We start from the raw sequence: 5,776 nt of genomic DNA, 5'->3' as shown, positions 1-5,776 counted from the left end.
AAGCTTGACTTCTAAGAACACGAGCAAGATCAAGTTCAAACCAGGTGAGAGCTCGGCTCGACCACAAGAAATGTGTCCAATTAATCGTCAGCACTAAGCACTTTTCCATTTTCAATTAAACGTTTAGTTTTATGACAAACTTGATTTTAATAAATGTGTTTACTTTTAATAAAGCTTTTAAACTTAAATAGACTCAGTGGTTTTTGGTCATCCAGACTAGAGTGGCTGAGCTAAAGGTTTTAGAATTTTTGCAAGCATGAGTCCGTGCCTCTGACACTTCTTGACTCTGACTCCGTACTCTTGTCCTGCGTTGGATAATCTAATCATCATTGGGGATCAATCATTGGTGACTTTGGGAGCTAAATGACTCTGCCACACTATCTAGTCAGTAAGGAGATTGGGGTTCAACTACAAAGTCTGTTATCACTGAGAAATGTGGAAAGTCTAACAGCGCCTATTATAATTGATAAGCTAAGCAATGCATTATTTAGTGTCCATAGTTCTGTTTGTGCAGATTTGTCCCTGCAACAGTAGTAGAATGGATTGTCCTCCTATCCAAACTAAAAGTAAAGTAGTATCTTATTCTTTCTTGGTGGCCATTCACCTTTTTATTGTTGGCAATTGTCAAAGCATAAACATTTAGAAGACTTGAAAAGACATTATGGACAATCCCAGAGGACTGCACTCAGTGCATAGAGCTATTGCTGACTAAAATGGGAGACCAATGGAATTGCCAAATGTGCAATCTTAATTAGCTACACAGATAGACTAATGAGAATAATCTAGTAATACCACAGGGAGTCATAGTCAAGGCAGGATAAGAATTTAGATCCAGTCTACAAGAAGATCAAAGACGATTTAGAAAAAATCGAATGAGGAACGCTATAAAAAATAGGTACTCTATATTAAAAATAAAACTTACCGGGGCCAGCAAAGGAGCCCTCGCCTGCCCGATCCTGGCCTGCATCCTGTTGAACAGCACCCTCCTCCTGTGTCCTCTTGCCCCTGGGGGGAGCTGATGTACAACATGAAAGAAAGAAAGACCAGAAAATATGGATGATATTTGTCAACCAAATCAAACATCTCAAAAGAACAATAACAAAATATTTTGGCGAAATAGCAAATAGACAACTATTCCACGGGATATATTGACCGATCTCATGTGGGCTACTACGTTATTAGTATTGCTTGATTTGCGGACCGTCGACTTGGAAAGTTCTTATGTAACTCACTAAACAAAGTACTAAAAGGTTTGCCTAGGACTGGCAGGCAGCAGTCCGCAGCACGCGAAGTGACAGACATAGTCCATCGTGATTGCAGATCAGCGACAACACTAAAGTTTCCTACTATATAAACCAGTCATTAAAATACTCAAACTATCAATCCACCACCACTACTTCTTCTTATCGCCATGTGTACAAAGGAAGGACTGGACTTGAGTCTGTAGGGGCGGATTTAGAAGCCCCTTGCGGCTCTTTAGCTCCATTGTTGCGTGACTTTTGTGACGCAGCGGCAGAACAAAAGAGGCGCCATGGTGCGGCGTATATTAACAACGTGACGCATATGATGCATCACGTTGTAAAGCCCTGCGCCATCAGGGGGTGTTCCGGCGCAAGGGAGGGCGTTCCTGCGCAGGAACGCATCCTAAAAGTGGCTGAGGGAAATCTACAAGATTTCAATCAGTCACTTTGAGGACAATGATGCGTGACGCAAACCCTGCGCCTGCTTGAAGCAGACGTACGGTTTGACGCAGCATTGGGGAGATAGGGCACCCCAGAGCATTGATGGAGCTGCGCCATCGTTGAGACGCAAGTCCAGCAATGCGCCGTCTTTATGGCACAGATGCGTAACGCTTTGGTGACGTTTTGGGCCCATGGTGCGCCGCATTGTAAATAAGGTGCACCATGGGTGGTGGTGGCGTGGCGCACAATTACTGGCGCATCCCTGCTACTTTGCAGGGATGCGCCGGTAATTAAAAATCTGACCCTTAGTGTCTAGCATTACACAGTTCTTTAAACTACACTCATACATAATTTCACAGGCCAATGAAATGAACACAAAATCGAAAACAAATAAGCATAGTAGCATCACTACTGAGAATGAGAGCAGTGCACCTGAAATGCACAGAAGATTTTGAAATATAATTTACCTATAATGTAATCAGCAGCATTATTGCTCTTGGTAAAAAACAAAAATTTGCAATATAATAACACACAGAGCAGGAGAAAACAGAGTATTAAAGAAATAGCTACTACTACTCATTAAGCCCGGGGATCTCAAGGCCGAGCAGGTCGAGCAGATCGCGTTACCGGTGCAGGACATCCGTCCAGCGGTGGGTGGCCTGGTTGTAGGTGCGCCGGACACGAGAGGGGTGGTACATTGCCCGGCACACCTTCTCCCACCACTTCCGACGCTCCTGTATCCCGTACCCGCTAGCGATCTTGCCACTTGCCATGATGGTCCTGGGGAGGCGGCGCTGAACAGAAAAAATTAGTGCGGCCACCTCCTCCGGGCTGAAGATCTCCCGGGGTGCGACCTGCTCCCCCCTTCCCCTTCTCGGGATGCTTCCCGGCTCCCTTTACCATGGTCTGGGCAGAAAGGAAGCTAAATAATAAAGAAAATAGAATAGGGAAGAGAAGAAAAGAAAAGAGTTTAAAAAAGTAGTTTAAAATTAACCAAAAGTAGCAGAAAAAACAAAAATATAGAGCTAGAAAAATATAGGGATAGATAATAAGTAAAGTAGATCAAAAAAAACTTCAAACAAGCAAAGGATGGCAGAGATTCAGAGAGGATACAAAAAGCATGCCCAGAACCATAGCCATGAATGAGAAACAAGATGGCCGCGCCCGTTCACGGCAGCGTGGGTAAGTTCACGCGAGATTTTCCTCGCGATCACACGCGAAATTGTACTAGCGAGCCGCACACTTTGCGAGATTACACATCGCGCCCGGAAACGGAAACACGTCATGCAAACAAGATGGCCGCGCCCGTGAACGACCGTGAGGGTAACTTCGCACCGTTGCGCTACAGGCGGCTCGCTAAAACGCACAAAACCTTGCGAACAAACACGCTGCAAAAAAACAAAAACAACAGGTGATGGACCGAATGTGGATCAATGTCACACACTCACCCCAGTCCAAAGATCTGGGCCCAAATCCATCGTTTTTTTGCACTCCACACCACCCTGGGTTAGACAATGGCGATATGCAAATCAGCTCTGACCCTGTGCCCCATGGGAACAGTCCAGTCCGAACTACAAAAGCCATGTCCTTCCCAGAACGGAATCAAGCATCCGAGGACCGGACCGGTTTCGAGGTAACACCTCTCATCAGCCCGGCTAGCTTGACTCCAGTGGTGTGGAGTGCCTGGGACCCACGTCTGGGCATCCCCAGCGCACTTAGGGCGGAATATGCAAAAACAACAGGTGATGGACCGAATGTGGATCAATGTCACACACTCACCCCAGTCCAAAGATCTGGGCCCAAATCCATCGTTTTTTTGCACTCCACACCACCCTGGGTTAGACAATGGCGATATGCAAATCAGCTCTGACCCTGTGCCCCATGGGAACAGTCCAGTCCGAACTACAAAAGCCATGTCCTTCCCAGAACGGAATCAAGCATCCGAGGACCGGACCGGTTTCGAGGTAACACCTCTCATCAGCCCGGCTAGCTTGACTCCAGTGGTGTGGAGTGCCTGGGACCCACGTCTGGGCATCCCCAGCGCACTTAGGGCGGAATATGCAAAAACAACAGGTGATGGACCGAATGTGGATCAATGTCACACACTCACCCCAGTCCAAAGATCTGGGCCCAAATCCATCGTTTTTTTGCACTCCACACCACCCTGGGTTAGACAATGGCGATATGCAAATCAGCTCTGACCCTGTGCCCCATGGGAACAGTCCAGTCCGAACTACAAAATCCATAGTTTTTTTGCACTCCACACCACCCTGGGTTAGACAATGGCGATATGCAAATCAGCTCTGACCCTGTGCCCCATGGGAACAGTCCAGTCCGAACTACAAAAGCCATGTCCTTCCCAGAACGGAATCAAGCATCCGAGGACCGGACCGGTTTCGAGGTAACACCTCTCATCAGCCCGGCTAGCTTGACTCCAGTGTGGTGGAGTGCCTGGGACCCACGTCTGAGCATCCCCAGCGCACTTATGGCGGTATTGCAAACAAAACAGGTGATGGACCGAATGTGGATCAATGTCACACATTCACCCCAGTCAAAAGATCTGGGCCCAAATCCATCGTTTTTTTGCACTCCACACCACCCTGGGTTAGACAATGGCGATATGCAAATCAGCTCTGACCCTGTGCCCCATGGGAACAGTCCAGTCCGAACTACAAAAGCCATGTCCTTCCCAGAACGGAATCAAGCATCCGAGGACCGGACCGGTTTCGAGGTAACACCTCTCATCAGCCCGGCTAGCTTGACTCCAGTGGTGTGGAGTGCCTGGGACCCAAGTCTGAGCATCCCCAGCGCACTTATGGCGGTATTACAAACAAAACAGGTGATGGACTGAATGTGGATCAATGTCACACATTCACCCCAGTCAAAAGATCTGGGCCCAAATTCATCGTTTATTTGCACTCCACACCACCCTGGGTTAGACAATGGCGATATGCAAATCAGCTCTGACCCTGTGCCCCATGGGAACAGTCCAGTCCGAACTACAAAAGCCATGTCCTTCCCAGAACGGAATCAAGCATCCGAGGACCGGACCGGTTTCGAGGTAACACCTCTCATCAGCCAGGCTAGCTTGACTCCAGTGGTGTGGAGTGCCTGGGACCCACGTCTGAGCATCCCCAGCGCACTTATGGCGGTATTACAAACAACACAGGTGATGGACCGAATGTGGATCAATGTCACACATTCACCCCAGTCAAAAGATCTGGGCCCAAATCCATCTTTTTTTCCACTCCACACCACCCTGGGTTAGACAATGGCGATATGCAAATCAGCTCTGACCCTGTGCCCCATGGGAACAGTCCAGTCCGAACTACAAAAGCCATGTCCTTCCCAGAACGGAATCAAGCATCCGAGGACCGGACCGGTTTCGAGGTAACACCTCTCATCAGCCCGGCTAGCTTGACTCCAGTGGTGTGGAGTGCCTGGGACCCACGTCTGAGCCTCCCCAGCGCACTTATGGCGATATTGAAAACAAAACAGGTGATGGACCGAATGTGGATCAATGTAACACATTCACCCCAGTCAAAAGATCTGGGCCCAAATCCATCTTTTTTTGCACTCCACACCACCCTGGGTTAGACAATGGCGATATGCAAATCAGCTCTGACCCTGTGCCCCATGGGAACAGTCCAGTCCGAACTACAAAAGCCATGTCCTTCCCAGAACGGAATCAAGCATCCGAGGACCTGACCGGTTTCGAGGTAACGCCTCTTATCAGCCCGGCTAGCTTGACTCCAGTGGTGTGGAGTGCCTGGGACCCATGTCTGAGCATCCCCAGCGCACTTATGGCGGTATTGCAAACAAAACAGGTGATGGACCGAATGTGGATCAATGTTACACATTCACCCCAGTCAAACGATCTGGGCCCAAATCCATCGTTTTTTTGCACTCCACACCACCCTGGGTTAGACAATGGCGATATGCAAATCAGCTCTGACCCTGTGCCCCATGGGAACAGTCCAGTCCGAACTACAAAAGCCATGTCCTTCCCAGAAAGGAATCAAGCATCCGAGGACCGGACCGGTTTCGAGGTAACACCTCTCATCAGCCCGGCTAGCTTGACTCCAGTGGTGTGG

This window comes from Lissotriton vulgaris, chromosome 6 (genome assembly GCF_964263255.1).
Source record: "Lissotriton vulgaris chromosome 6, aLisVul1.2, whole genome shotgun sequence".
NCBI classification, from domain to species: Eukaryota; Metazoa; Chordata; class Amphibia; order Caudata; family Salamandridae; genus Lissotriton; species Lissotriton vulgaris.
This window is presented reverse-complemented; position numbering follows the sequence as displayed.